The following is a 16,947-nucleotide window of genomic DNA, read 5'->3' as shown; positions in this document are numbered from 1 at the left end:
TCATATCACCGGAATGGAACGTAGAATAACAATGACAAAAGAAGACGAGGCTAATAAGGAAACCGATTTTGAGGCTGATGATGAAACCGAAATTAAAGACTTAGTCAACAAAGGATGTAAAATTGCCGTTGTTGCCGACGATCCAACGATGATTATTTTTTTTTTTGAAAGCTTCGGGAACGACACAAATTTTAAACGTTGATAGCACGGATAAATGGGACGCACATTTGCGAAATGGCATTGCAATTTTTTGTGGACTTTACTTTGACAAATTAAATTGACAGTTGAAGATGGGGTGATCAAATTTAAACTCCTGCAGCGCAAAACAGCTTAAGTACCGGCTGTTTCAACACGATTTATATGCATAGACTTAGGTACTAGTGATGAAGGAATATTGACCATGCCCGAGGATACACATCTTGCAATAATTGACAGTCTTAATCAATGATAAAATAAAGTTTTATATGTCAAAAATGTATAATCAGTCGTCTAAACCGTGTTAATTTTTTTACATAAATATTTAAAAATGAAAATACAATCTGTATAAAGAGTGCAAACTTGACGTTTTGTAAAGAAGTCAGTCAAAAATAAAAGAAAAACGACGTCGCGCAACATTATCATTATTAAACCGAACACCGTGCGTAACGTCTATAACGTTGTTTTACATTGACTCAGTTCAATTGTCTATCATTTCTTGTAATTTAAGGAACATAAAAGTATCAAGCAAATAACACGCAATTATGTTTAAAAACATAATTTAATGGATATGGTCAATTAGATAAATACTGGCTAACACGATTTATAATTTTCTTCTGATTACTAATCCGTGGATTCCCATTAGAAGTCATCTCAGCAAAAATACTCCGAACGCCGTCTTGTCCAGCTCTGCTAAAAGAAGACTTGATATGTTCGAACCTAAGTCCACTTCCGGCTGCCCTATCGCACAGTGCTTTTGACATAATCTTTTCTCTGATAACTCCATTATAGGAGACCATTTAATGCTTCTTTGCGTGAAACATCTTCAATTACCGTTCTATATCATGTAAAACGAAACTATTCTTAATGAGTTGTCATTTTCAATTTATATGGTTCAGCGACTCATTTGCTTGAGATGTACCAACGTGTATCAGCCTATCCGACCTGTCTGCAAATCGTTGGAACAGCTTCAGTAAGTCATCTCGCAGCTGTTCTCCTGACATGTCGTACACACTTGGTCAACCGTTATCTGTTTGTTTGTCTCTGGATTTTTAAGAAACCCGCACCACTCTGATTTAAAACGATCGTGATAACCGTATGCATGAGGGACAATTGCAAGCAATCTTTGTTTCAACTCGTCCGAGTTACCTTGGTTTTGAGAAATAGCATACGATGCAACCAGACAAAGTAGCTGATTACACTTGTGCTTAGCTCCTTATGGCCTTTCTTTATTTCATAAAGCGAGTTTGAATTGTGTGTGTTTTTTGTTGATAAGATTTTTGTCAGACTGTTTCACTATATATGGATCAAGTGACTTATAAAGTCGTGATATAGTAGTTGAATCCTCATCCATGGTTATTGATTTCACTCTGTAACCCATTACTAGATCTACTGCTATCGCCGATTCCATAGATCGTGCACTTCCTGCATAGTTTTTTCGACGGTCTGATTGTTTATCTGTAAAAAGACACTTTCTGCCTTTTATAGCTGACTATGCGGTATGGGTTTTACCCATTGTTGAAGGCCGTATGGTGACCTATAGTTGTTAATTTGGTCTCTTGTGGAGAGTAGTCTCATTGGCAATCATACCACATCTTCTTATTTTCATATTTTGAACTTACCTAGAGCACTTTTGGTATTAATATCCCATATTCCAAAGCCTTTGTTTTCTTTATTTTCATCTCTATGTTGTTTTCTCGTGTAAACACAATTGACGGATATACACTGCTGACATTTTATCTTCAATACGCTACCGAATCGGTTGAGTGGTGACTTTTCACAATGTTTACAACAAGATAACTAATCCGCTAAATACCGCTCTACAATTCTTCTGCCGTCATTCCACAAAATAAAGTCTGAATCAGTTTGCGTTTCTAAAGTACTGATTTTCACTGGAATGTCATCATCTACTTTTCTTATTTTCCAAGTGAACTTGCCCTTTTAAGAATGCATGCGGCGCTCCTCCGCCATGTTCATGAACGGGATTTGCATTGTACGTCACAATTTTAAGCATACATATTCCCGCAAATTTGCAGTTTTATTTCCCAAGTCTGAGATGATTATTAACGATACAAAATGTCCGTATTTAGGATATTATGAATCGTGAAAATTTTAAGATATTGCGAACATTTTACAAGATCATGTAATACAAAGGTTATTTATAAGTATTTGTTTTTTATTTAAATTATACATAAGTGTGATTTTTTATTCTCATTTTTTTTTTCTTTATCTTTTTCTCATTTTTGTTCTTTCATTTGAATCGCATCTATGTAAAAACTTTGTTTTGTGATTGAATATGAAACCTATAGAAAGCCTTGCTAAAACGAAGGTATTTTTAATATAAACTTATATATATATTTGCAAATTTGAAATAAAGAAACATGTATCTTTCAACTATTTTATATCAGACTGAGGCAAATTGTTTGTTTAATTCGTTCTAAGTTTTTATAAAACATCAAGTTTTACGTTTGCCGTCAATTTCATGGATGTCGACACCAACAGGAACGATAACTCGTGGCGTAACGTCATTCTGTATCGTGTTACCTTAACCAATCATTACCACAATACTCATTCGGATATCTTCTTTAAATAATGTGTCCCATTAATCTGCCTTGCAACCAATATAGCGGACATGGCTTAAAATAGAATATTGAGGTAAAATGCAAGTTTTGTCTACTATCTTGAAAACCACTATGAATACACAAAATCTGATAGAGGCAGAAATGTTGAAAATGTTAGGGTCTACCTTCTGTTCATTTACATAAAAACTGTCAGACGACTTCTTACAGGAGTTATTGCCCATAAATGACGAACTTTACCATGTTTTTCCATTTTGGCCTATTATCTTAAAAACTCTTATAGGTGAAGAGAATAGCAGAGATGATCAGCAAAACAAGATCTACAAATAAGTCAGTACGGTTGAAATTGTCAGTCGATTAATTATTGGAGTTAAAACCCTTAATGATAATTTTTAATATTTTTTTTTTTTGTTTTTGCTTGTTTTCGTGAAAACTATAATAGATAACACTTCATACAGCAAACATGATTTATAAATAAGTAAAATTTTGCAGAAATCTTTAAATTTTTGTAGATTCCTTGAAGAAGTAATTGCTATTAAATGCCGAATTTAACCATTTTTTTTTGTTGGGGCAAAGACTTAAACATAAGCAAAGATTGATGGATTGTTGGTTGCTTAACATTCAGTGGCAAATATTTCATGCATGTTCAGGACGAGAACAAATTAATTATAAATACAATAGGTAGGTCCTGTAATAGAGGCCGTCCGTGATGAAGGTCGGTGAAATTTGGACTGCCACTGGAAAATGAGGGTATATTGGAAAGGGATAGAAAATTAACCGTGCAACAGGCCACCTACGGACCCCTCAAAAAGTTGTTGCAAAGGTTCTTAACGTGCAAAGAGCGTGTCACTCTGTTTACAAGAGGCATCGGATTTAACGTCCCCATTTTGACTGAACGTGGCTGCGTACTTGTACATCCCGCACAGCCAAGCGAACGCCCCACTTTGGCGAGGTTTTACTGCCAATCGGAGGGAGACCAATGGTGATACATATTTATATCCCCCAGTCACCCTTGTGGTGCAGATAGAGAATTATCAGCAATTCAAACAGATCAACAGAAAAAAAAAATTGTCATGAATTATATTCTTGTCTATAATGTTATAGAGTGTCTATTGTTGGCGATGCACACAGACCTAGGTGTCTATTTCACATTCTTACGTGTCTTTTTATCAATCAACTTGAAACACTGGTTGTCTTAATACAATGGAGTTAGTATTTCATAACCTACAAATTTATTATTGGGGATAAACTTCTGCATACTTTGTTAAAAAAAATGAACCCCAAAAATATAGCTTGCTACACCGTAGACGAGTGATCAGTGTGCTCGAGTTTCTCATTGACAACATATTTGTTGAATATGGAGAGATAATTTTCCAGCAGGTTGTCGGCATTCCTATGGGAACCAACTGTGCACCTTTCCTGGTTATTTTCATGAGTTCCTTCAAACACTAGTAAAGACAAGAAGATCAAAGACGATAGATCATTAAATTTCACATACAGGTAAATTGATGATGTTCTTTCCATTAACAATCAAAACTTTTCTAAATGGGTCCCATGCATTGATATATCTTCCTGAACTAGAAATGAAAGAAACAACAGATACAGCTTCTTCTGTGTTTATGGTTCATAATTGTTTCTCGTTTCTAGTTTTTTATATAGATTAGACCGTTGGTTTTCCTGTTTGAATTGTTTAACACTAGTCATTTTGGGGCCGTTTATAGCTTGCTGTTCAGTGTGAGCCAAGGCTCCGTGTTGAAGGCCGTACTTTGACCTATAATAATTGTTTACTTTTTACACATTGTGACTTGGATGGAGAGTTGGCATTGGCACTCATACCACATCTTCTTATTTCTACTATCTTCTGCCTCATTTCTAGACATTTACTTAGAATTGGACAACAGTGGTCATCTCAGTACCAAGATTTATGACAAACGAGACGATTTCAATTTTGAAATTATGAATTTTCCTCAACTTATCGGCAATATACCACCTTAATCAGCGTATGGAGTATACATTTCGCAAGTTCCAACTCGTACGATATTCAAGAGCTTGTTTTACATTCGTTTATGTGCTTGAGCTTTTGATTTACCCATTTGATAAGGACATTCCGTTTTGAATTTCTTTGGATTTCGTTTTTTTTTTGTTATTTTACTTTTTTCCCTCAAACTGTTCATCGGAACGTACCAAGACTTCTAGAAAAATATTCTGAGTCTACTTCACAAATAATACAAAATGGTATTGAGTTATATTCTAGGTTCTGAAGTTGTGTATCTTTATTATGTACTTTAGTTTTCACTTGGTCTTTGTGCTATAATGTTTCTTTTTGGTCGTATCTCGTTAGACGTGACTCGGTATTTATACATCCCGCTATCGGGTTTTTGAATTAGGGCGTTCCTGGTGTACATCAGCGATTCGGACGCAAGAGGTTTTTACAGTGATGTTTCCATTTTATTTATCCTCGTATTTATATTTGTACTGTATCGAGAAAGTATATACTATATACGGTATGTACTATCAACTACAAACACTTTTTTTATGGACATCTTTGTCAATTTACTCCCTCAGACAATGTTGGCCCTAAATGGATTTGGCTATTTTTTAGGTTCTTTTTGGTCCTTACACATCCTTGGCTTTCAAATATTCGGCTTTAAGCATTCATAATGAATTTGAGCATTCATAATGAAGGTAAATCCAGAAAAGCGCTTCGGCCGCATGGACTTTATAACGTGTTGTTTTTATTTTTTACTATCAACTATAAAAAAACATTGTTGGCGTCTTTTGTCAAATTTACTATCAACTGCAACAACTTACCTTGGCGTTCGGTATTTTTGTTATACTTTTAACTTGTTAACTATTGTACTTAAACCCTCACCACGCATCATGTTGAAGAAGACTCAAATGATATCTTTCTATAGTAAAGACAAATCCTTATCTCCATAAAATTATGTTGTTCAAATGCATCCAGTTGATCTAAATTAACAAAAATTTATATTAAATTCACAAATATTTATGATATTGGAGCAATAGGTATATTCACAATCGTTTGTTTATTCAAACTGACATGGTAGAAAACGAAAAAACGCACAAAAGACAACAAAAGTCTAAAAAACACAACAACGTTAAAATTATATTAGATAAGTGTATTTAGCTATCCTTTTTCTGAAATACTCATTTATCTTTAAAAAAAAACCCTTAGTTCTAAATGCTTATTTTTGAAAATTGAAATACGCTCGACTCGATAAGTTTTGGACACTTTAATTTATATACAATTGGTTGTAAAGCTTATTTTTAGTCACAACTATATCAAAATGTAGAATGTTATAGTATTACCGATCTGATAGAGATTTGTTTTGACTGACTGACTGATTGATTTGTATTTGTTTAAAACCCAGTGGCCATTTTTTTCATGCAAATGCACATGTATGATAATAAATTGAATAAAAGCAAATGTTCGGTATAAAAAAAAACTCATCAAAGATACCAGGCATATAATTGTGTACACCCGACGAATAGGTCAATGAAATAGATACCTAAAGATATACATTCTTAAACAATACAATAGACAGGTCCCATACAATATCTAAAGCTTATCATCATTAAAATCTAATGATGAGAATGAAATAAACACAGACAATCAAAGATCTGTGGTCAGCCCGAATTTCTCCAAGTCACAGAACAACGTGTAGATATGACCATAAACAACCGTTTAATGGGGTTCTTGCTTCGAACCGGCATATTGATAAGTATCGGGGTTTAACTTCTTTGTTGAAAATACCAGCTTTCTCCTTCCCTTTTAATCTAGTCGTCAGTTGACTAACGTGTACATATTAGAAATACATTGATTGTACTTCCGGGATGAATGACTGAGAAGTTTATTACTTTTTGTTTCGCATCACGGTGCGGAGCTATTAGTTTCAGTTGATATACACGCCATCTTGAAATAATTACTTATCACATATAGATTCTGATTGGTTGCTTTATGATGCGGCTGAGATACAGCAACAGCTATTGGCTTAAATGAGATAAAGAATTACAGACTTTTCTCGTCTCTGGATAAGATATTAAATGACGGAAAATTAACTATGTGTATTTCAGTTCCGATCAACTGTCATTAATTCATGTTCGTTTTATCATGCATATATTGCACACTGAAATTCAATATTGAAATATCAATTATTAATACGTGTTTATTTGCTTTGTTAATCTGCAATATGCACGATTTGTTTTGCTAAACAATGTTCCTATACAATGTTTACAAAAATGCATTATCTGTATTTTATAACTTCTGCCAATCTAGGCACACCTTCAGAGTCGTGTCTATTTGTAAATGTTTAAATTTTCAGCAAGTTAAGTGAACAAAATTTTAAAAGCATGGGTGTATAACGCACACTCTTAAAGTAGAACAACATCATTTTCACTGAAACTAAATATTTATTGCTGTTTACAATTATATGTTATTGCTTCGCATTGCAAGCTTTATGGTAAATCGTCGGTGATACGAATATCACGTGATAATTGTTTTCGCGCGGAAAATTTTACTGATCAACAGAACGCTTTAAAATATATTGAGTTTACATTCATGCACAAGCACTTTTGGACCGCAGTGGAAGAAGAAAACCAGCTGAAAGAACTAGAAAACCACACTCCACAAAAACACATTGACAACTAAACACTGAACTGCCAATTTAAAATTTCAGAAAAGTTCATCTTAATATATATACAAAAATTGATATTCCAAGTCTAAGACATCCATTTTATATCAATCAATATCTAAAAATACCACTTTTCCAATACTAAATCAACAACCACATGCACACATATTACCTTAAATTAGGATAGAGCGAAGCAGTCCACAGCTTTTTAGAAAGGTCAAACTTGTTATTCTTATCATTAGTTAAAAAATAAACCAAATTTGAAAAGGATACATACATTATGTATGTATTGGCTTGTAGAAGTTCATGCATAATCGATAATAGATTACGAAATAACTAAACTTACACCCCAGTTCTATTGTTATACTTCATAGTTTCTATTTCTGAAACAAGTGTAATTTGAATAGATCTATTGTTACGAATAACAATGGATTTTGACCACAGGGTGTGACGAGCGGGGTTTCTGAAAACCCCTGCTTCTACATCCCGCATACAAAGTCCATTGTTATTCGTAACAAAAGAAATTGATTATTTTTTAAATAGCATTAACATAAGAAAGTAGTGTTCACTACAAATTTTTTCATTATATTAAGAAACACATTTTAGGAAATTCCAATGAGCATCTATATGGAATACAAAAATAATCCTTTAAATACTCTTTTGCTTGAAGGTAATTTATTTTCTTTATCCCAGTTATATGTCTCTATTCTAAAGCATTGATCTTTAAAAAAAATGGGGATTCTAACTTCCGGACAATCCCCCCCCCCCCCCCCCCCCGGTTACCCAGTGGCCGATCCGGGGTTGGGGTTCCGCGGGTTGGACCCGACTTTTATTTAAAAAATCAATGCATTTGAATGGTTGGACCCCCCTTTTTTCTCTTGAGTTGGGAATCCCCGGCTGGATCAGCCCCTGATTGCCCCCAAAAAGGGAGTTCCTCTATATTAAATATTATATGTTGAGCGTGTCTGGTAGTCGGGTTTCTAATGCTGACACACCTATCCTTTAGTATGTTCAAATATGAATGTTTGTTTATTCTTGAGAAGGGGGGGGGGGGGGGAGGGGCTTTTGTTTTTGATAAAATCGTAAGATATAAAATACAGTTATGATTACCTTTATTAAACTGATACAGGTAACTACTTTGGGTTATAATATTGCCTTTATCTTTAGTCTCTTCTACCAAATCTACGAAACAGTCAACCTTGACCTGCTGATCCGTATATATCCGGAAATATGCAAAACAACTTTGACATTTGTAAAATATACTCACTTGTCAAAGTTTGAACGAAGATAACCAAAGAAAGGTTACTAGTGGGGTTTCATGTAATTATAAAAAATTCTTATAAATCATGGTTTGATATTGTCAATAAATATGCTATCGTTTTTTTTTTTTTTCTTTTTTTCATTTAATAATCAATGTTAACAAATATAGGGTTTAGAATGGGGTGTAAGTTAGTTATACACCTCGGGATACGGCGTGTCTGGATAAGAAACACCTCCGGCCTCCGGCCGACGGGGTTTCTTATCCAGACACACCTATCCCTCGGTGTATAACTATTACACATTACTTCATTTATCTGTATTCATAAAATTTAAATGCTGACGAAATAAATAACAAATATTTAAAGGTTAAAACGCTGAACGAGAGGAATACTACTTACTTAATTTCATTTAACTTAGACAACAACGGCTGGAAAATAGTAAGTATCAATAATTAATTTATTAATCTGAAATTAATTTGTCTTTGTAAACGAATTATAATCTTCTGATTTCAATAATAATCGTATTTGAGTTGTTTAAATTATAGACAAGAAATTTATATTAGTTTTATCAGTTGAGAGAGAGAGAGATGCCAGGCTTGTAGTGCGGTACGTATAACGCGTTTCGTCTACATAAGACTCATCAGTAGTGCTCGAATCAAATCAAAGATGCGTCGAATTGTCTACAATTTTGATATAATATCATTTTTAAGAGTTTACACACAACAGCCGTGGTTTTCAAATCAAAAGGTGTCCTCATTGTAACTTTAGATAAATGCTCAGTTTAACATTTTGCTGTAAAAAAAGATAATGAATTTAAGTTATAACGCTAACGATGTTATTTTAAGTAAACTTATTCATGAAAGTCGTAATGTCACTGTGGCATCATACACATGCTGTTATTGATATATTAACCAACAATTGTCTCATAATATAAGGTACAGTCATACACCAAGAAGTAATTGACTTACATCAACATTTTAGATTTTTTGTGAGGGAAGGTGTTTTCTGAGACTTTTGATACTTCTGCTAAATTTTGAAACAACATGAATATCCATTAGTCAAATGGGGACAAAAATCTTCAAAGGATGAAATTGTGAAAAAGATAAAAAATATCTTATTAATGCCTGAAAGGGAGTATCATGCCATTAAACTATTATTATTTTCAGTTTGTAAAACCATGTCCGACAAGAAACAGTCAATGAAAAAACCATTCGAAGAAAACAAAAGTAGGGCAAAGAAGCAGTATGCCGCCTCAGTCGTATTCATTGCTGTGTTTTATGCTTTGGGGAATTCGCTACCATTAGACACGTCTCAGCTAACGACACCAACAGATCGTCTAATATACACCATACAATTGCTGTTCCTATCTTCACTAACAATCATGTTTGCTATGTTTGGAGTGTTGAGAGTACGGGGCAGTACAGACGCTATTGATCCATTAAATGGCTCTTCGGAAAACTTGGTAGAACTGCCAAACCGAATTTTACGAAATACAACAGAACAATTCATACTTCATGCATCAGCGGTTTTGACCCTCTAGACCTTTATGGACGAAAACAGTATGAGAAATATTCCTCTTCTTGTCATAGTGTTTATTCTTGGAAGATTGCTGTATGCTATAGGATATATTTCTGCTCCTATGAACAGAGCTATTGGATTTAGCATGACATTTTGGCCTACGATTGCAACATATATGTACTGTACATTTTGTGTGATAATCACATTCATTTTTTAGATTAAACATGAGATTTTGTATATTGAATGTATGTTCATGAATACCATAAATTTATAAAATATAAATAAAAGCAAAATAACTATTCATCAAATGATTAGAAGTCAGAAGAAGAGGAACAATTTTATGTTTACCGAGTCAGTGGTAACATTTAGTTTAGATATTACCCTTCTTTGTTAATGTACCATCTTTAGAATTTTCGTATTCCTGACAAAAATAATCATTGTTAATATTTGAAGATATCATTATTTTCAACCCCATATTTATTTTATTAAAGCATCTTTTAATACTAAAATTATTTGTAAGTTATCACGAGTGTATCAAGACAAACGAATAAATTTCAAAACGGTATTGTGTTATTTCTTCTTCTAAACACACTACTTAAAAATAAAAACGACAGTCACTGTTGAATGCTTTAGAATATTGCGTTAACATGATAACTAACAAAAGGACGAGTGTTGTGCGTATGAATTTTGATTGTTCATTTGGTTTCCTCATACCTCTTTGCAGGCTTAAGAATGTATTGACCCTTAAAAATAATATGGATACAAATAATTGATATTAATTTTCCTTATTCATTATTTAAATTCAAGGAAACAAGTATAATATTTATAATCAGCATTTAATTCGTCTAATTAAAATTAAATCTCCGCGTCTCTGCGTGGGCAGCAACCAAGCATAAAAAATGAGCGAGTGCGGAGATTTAATTTTAGATTGCATTTAATTCCACATTAAATTTGTGTCACTGAATCTCCTACTGCATGAAAAACGCCTTCATCAAAATCAATATGACATAAATGCTTCCAATAATAAACACTGAAACAATCACCAAATCCCTTTCGAAATAGCAAAATTGGCGCACTAAATTGAACCAAGCGCGTGTGAAAGTGTTGATATATACAGTGTGCACGTGCATTTAAGATGCTTTTAATTTTAAAAACTATATATCCATGAAAATCTAAAAGTCACTCTCAAATTATATTTATTAAATAAAAATGTCCCGAGTTGTATCGAAACTAACTGTGTCTTTGGACCCTTATGTTATGCTACTATGCTTGAGCGTTTTGTAACTACAAATGAAATATGCATGGCTCTATTATCCCTTTTTCTAACAAAGTGTTGACCTAGGTTTAGAAATATGGTCATCTGTACTTATTCATTCTGGAAGCAAGACCCTTACTGCGGTGGTTTCAACTTAGATGTGCGGGATATCGGATGCATTAATAATAAAATATGCAGCAAGATAATGTCAACTTTAAATTTAATGCCCCGTTTTCGGAGAGCATTAATCTTTCTGCAAGGCAAATCGAAACACCTACTAAAAATCCCGCTTCAACATTTGGAAGTGTACATGTTCTGCTCTTCATCCTAATCGGCTCCTTTTGAAGACATTAAATAGTTGAATCATTTGGTTTACTACACCTGAAATACTTGCCACTGAATATTAAGCCATCAATAATTAATCAATCACATATCGTTCCATGTTTAAAGATCAGTCTTCATATGAATAAGAGTTTGTTACATGTAGCTGATTTGACTACCTTAGTGAAAGATATGGTGTTTTTATCCACCCTTACACAGATTTTTCAAATATTGAAATATTTCGATTGAAAAATAAAGATTGAACATCTGATTATTCACTGAGTTGCTGTCCCTTAGAGGTTAAAAATAGAAACTATTTTTTTGAATTGAGTATATAATAGTTTAAAATAGATTCATTTTACAAATATGTTTACACTGTTATTCAACGCCACATATTGTTGGGGGTGGCAGTTTTAAAACAATACCGCAAAATATTATATGCAAAATTTTGCATTGCAAGGCATCCATAATCAACTTGATTTCTATCTGAAAGACAAATATAGCTTTACTTCCGATATAGTTTTAGTAAAGTATGCTTTTCTTATTCATTTTTGTGGTAAATATTGATATTTATAACAATCTACCTAAGTGCAAGTTTTTACCCATAATTAGCTGACATGTTAAAAACAAAAGGAATAAAGTTGTAGTTCAAAGAACACCCAAGAAGATACCATACACTGAATCTAAGTAATATTGCAGACTCTTGGAAAATGGTCCGGATGTCTAATATATTAAAGTGGCCGTACCCTCTTCAGTTGAAGATCCCCAAAATAAGTAATCTAATTTGTATATGCCAGTATAGTGAAAGTGCTGGTTCCTTCGATATCATAATTTATTTCTGCATGACCTTATTAAATTAAATTAAATCATGAAATTTTAATGAAATGCTTCATATTTTAAGTCCTTATTTTGAACTGAATGTTCAAAAAGTGGCTGCACATGTGTTAAGTGTATACAAGTCCGTGTTAATTTTATTTTCTGTAAATAAAGGACATGTTCAGTCCCTGTCTTCATCCAGGAAGTGGCACGGTTGTAGAAATATGGTCACTTTTGGACCTCATTCTGACCGGCAGTAAAACTTTTGCGAAGTGGGGCGGCCGTTTGGTGGTGCGGGATGTATAAATACGCAGCCACGTCCGGTAAGAATTTGAACGTTAAATCAATGCCTCGTGTAAAGAGATTGCCACCCTCTCTCCGCACATGAAAAAATTGAAAACAAAACGTTTAATAATTTCATGCGTCCGAAGCGCTTTTCTGGATTTACCTTCATCAGGAACGCTCAAAGCCAAACATTTGAAATCCGAGGGATGTATAAGTACCGAAACAGTTGAAGTGCTATAGGACAAAAATACACAAAACAAATAGCCAAATTCATCTAAGGTCAACTTTGACTGAGGAAGTTGAAACCTTAGTTTCTTTATAATTTCAAAAATTTATCAACGAACAATTTTAAAAAGGTTTGTTATAAATCATGTCAGTACCGAAGTACTGACTACTGAGCTGGTGATACCCTCGAGGACTGATAGTCCACCAGCAGAGGTATCGACTCAGTGATGTAAAAAATTGAAAACAAAACGTTTAATAATTTCATGCGTCCGAAGCGCTTTTCTGGATTTACCTTCATCAGGAACGCTCAAAGCCAAAAATTTGAAATCCGATCAATTGCAACAACTCTTTTAGGCGTCCGTAGGTCGCCTCTTGCAATTGGAAAAATGTCCCTATCCAATATACCCTCATTTTCCAGTGCCTGTCCAAATGTCCCCCTTTCATCCAGGTCGATCCATATTTTATTATCTAACTATTGTACTTGATGTTCTCGTCTGAACATGCATGAAATTTCTGCCACTGGACGTTATGCTTCGTAATCCTTAGTGTTTTTATTATTGCCTCTTATCTAGAAAGTGTTCAAGTTTGATGTAAAGGCATTAACGTGGAAAGCTTGATTGAAGCTATTTTTCTCTGGATTTATCTTATTGTAAAATGGAAAAAAGGGGTAGTTCTTTCCCCCGGACCCCAACCCGCCTTCTGAACCCACCAATGGTAGCATTAGTAAACACTTAATACACATCATATAAAACCAGACACTGCACTCTGATAAAATCATTTGGTCAAATAGTACATGGAAGTTAACAAAATCACAATATTTGCAAATTCCGTTTTTCAATGTTTCGTGCAAATTGGTAAGGTTTCCCATGATATCCTGTGAGAAACAAGATTCTTATGTACAATAAGCATACCCTATACGGCTATTTTGTTTCGAAACTTCTCTCATTGTATTATATTGTTAAAGCATTATCGTGTATGTTAATAATATTAATTTATGATAACGAGTTTGGAAAATTTAAATACTGTGGATTCATCTGTATTCGTGGGGTAAACCACGAATTTAAATGTTTAACGAATTATCAATTTTCTATAGGCATGTATGCAGACATTGGCAAACCCACGAAAATCAAATACCCACGAATACACGATTTTTCCTCAATGCACGAAAATAAATGAATACACACTTTTCTGAATAAAAAAAGTTTTGCACACCACATGTATATTTAATTTGTTTAAAAGCGACTTTATGAACAGCAACAATTTTATATAACGCAAACTACAAAATTACAAAAAAATATTAAAAGTGTACGTTTGGACACTATTAACGCCAATTTGAAATCCATTAACTGTGGACATTACAAACAACTCACATATCATAGCAGTGTCAAAATGTAGAACGTCAAATTATTATATAAATAGAAATTGATGTTGACTGATTTATTTACGTTTGTTTCAAGGGCTTGTATATGAAGGACACGTAAAAAATAAAAGGAAACGCAAGGTATACGATAAAGAGACAGCAACCCAACGATATAAATACAACATCCAGATGTTAGCAAATAAAATAAAAAAATCGTTTCTCGTAAAAACAAAATAGTAGACGATAGTTCTCATCATTCCCTTTATTTTAATGTGGTTAATAGAATTATAATACTTAAAAAATGACACATCAACACCGGGGCATTTCTTACATCTTTCAATCGCATTGGCTACAGACACGATATACTCACTAATTTCATTTCATGTAGTAGCGAGCACATTGTGTTATCTCTTTGTTCAAGTTAGTGGTGTTGATAGCTGAATTGTGGAGTTTTTAAATTTATGTTTCAATTTTACGACATACTGTATATAAGTAAACTAGAGGATTGTGTGCACGTAAAACTTGTCTAACCCCACCATATGTTGTGCCTGTTCGTCTGGTTTTTTTTTTGCGGAGTCGGTGCTTGATGTGGTCTGATTAATTGTTTAACGAATTATCCAACGATAGACGGGGTCTATACAATATGTAACAATCCTGATATGCCCCATTGTAAACAAGAGAATACCAAAGATCTGCAATCAACACGATATTCTCCAAATGAAAAAAAAAAAAAAAAAATACATTAAGATAGGACAATAGACAACCACTGACGAGGTCTCTGATTTGGAGCAGGCATATGAACATGTTGAGGGGTTTAACTATTTTTTTCTAGGATCTTTGTAACACCATTATTTCTGGTAAAAGGTATATATAAAACGAACGTACTTAACAATTACAAAACTTAACCAACCGTACTGAACGGCAAAACTAATTGACAGCCTTTTTCTTACCAATGATTTCTAGTATATCAATGTTTAATTAAAGCTTTGGAAGTTAACAATATATTATGCATTGGACTGTAGAAGTTTACGCAAAATTTTTTTTACAACGATCATTACATTATACCTTATTACTAAATAAAGAAATCAATTTATCGTTCTGCAAACAACGTGTCTATATAGTGTTTAACACATAGTTTAAAGGTCAAAACGTGGAACGAAAGATATATCATTTTATATTATCATTTAACTAGTAAAGATAGCGTATGCAATAAATGTAAGTTGAAAATTATTTATCAAATAGTACTGTAAGTCTGTACAGATATAAGTATCTTTGATCAAATGAATTTATTTAACAATTTTTTAATTTATTTGATTTTTTTCATGTAATATGTTAAAAATTCAAATAAGAACTAAATGAAAGTAAAACAAATTTGACACGACTGTTGAAGTTTTCGAATCACAAATTATAGGTATCGTCATAATTCTCGATTAAAACCCAATTTGACATTTTCATGTAAAGAGGACGAGGCATATTAATACTGAATAAAAAATTGATAACAAAAAATTGCGTAAGTACGACGACGTTAATTAAGTTAACTATTACGATTTTACAATATCACTGTACTATCATAAACATGTAACTGATATATTGGACCAAGATTTTGAATTTACAAAAAGTTTAGTTAAAGTCAAATATGACAAACAGCAATACACAAGGAGATATTTGAATCAAATGAATATCACCTTGGCATTTCCTTCTTAATTTTTTTCTTTAAAGGAGGATGGTATTTTGACACCATTTTGATGTTTATGAGTCAATAGTTCACAATTTTTTAGAATGAAATTATGCACATTATAATATCATGACATTTTAATATATATATTTTCAGCCTTTAAAACCATGTCCGACAAGAAAAAGTCTATCAAAAAACCATTTGAAGAAAATAAAAGTTTGGCAAAGAAGCAGATTGTCGCTACTATCGTATTCAATGTTCTGTTTTTTGCTGTGGGAAAATCACTACCAATAGACACGTCGCAACTAACGACACCAACAGATCGTCTGACATACACCATAAGATGGCTGTTCCTATCATCACTCACAATCATGTTTGCTATGTTCGGAGTGTTAAGAGTTCGTGGGAATACAGACGCCATTGACCCATTAAATGGTTCTGCAGAAAACTTGGTAGAACTTCCAAACCGAATTTTACGAAATACAATTGAACAATTCTTACTTCACGCATTCGCTGTATTGACATTTTCTACATTCCTGGACGAAAGCAGTATGAATAATATTCCTCTAATGGTCGTGTTGTTTATTATTGGACGATTTTTTTATGCTGTAGGATATAGTTCTGCAGCTATGCACAGATCTTTTGGATTTAATATGACATTTGGGCCTACGTTTATAACGTATATTAGATGTACGTATTATGTTATATCAACGCTAATATTTTAGAACAAACGTAAAAGTTTCTACATAAAACTAGAGTTATGAATTGCTGTAGAATGAATCAACAAGTTTTTTTTACCACAGTATG

Source organism: Mytilus californianus, unplaced genomic scaffold, assembly GCF_021869535.1.
Source record: "Mytilus californianus isolate M0D057914Y unplaced genomic scaffold, xbMytCali1.0.p SCAF_4, whole genome shotgun sequence".
Taxonomy (NCBI): Eukaryota; Metazoa; Mollusca; class Bivalvia; order Mytilida; family Mytilidae; genus Mytilus; species Mytilus californianus.
This window is presented reverse-complemented; position numbering follows the sequence as displayed.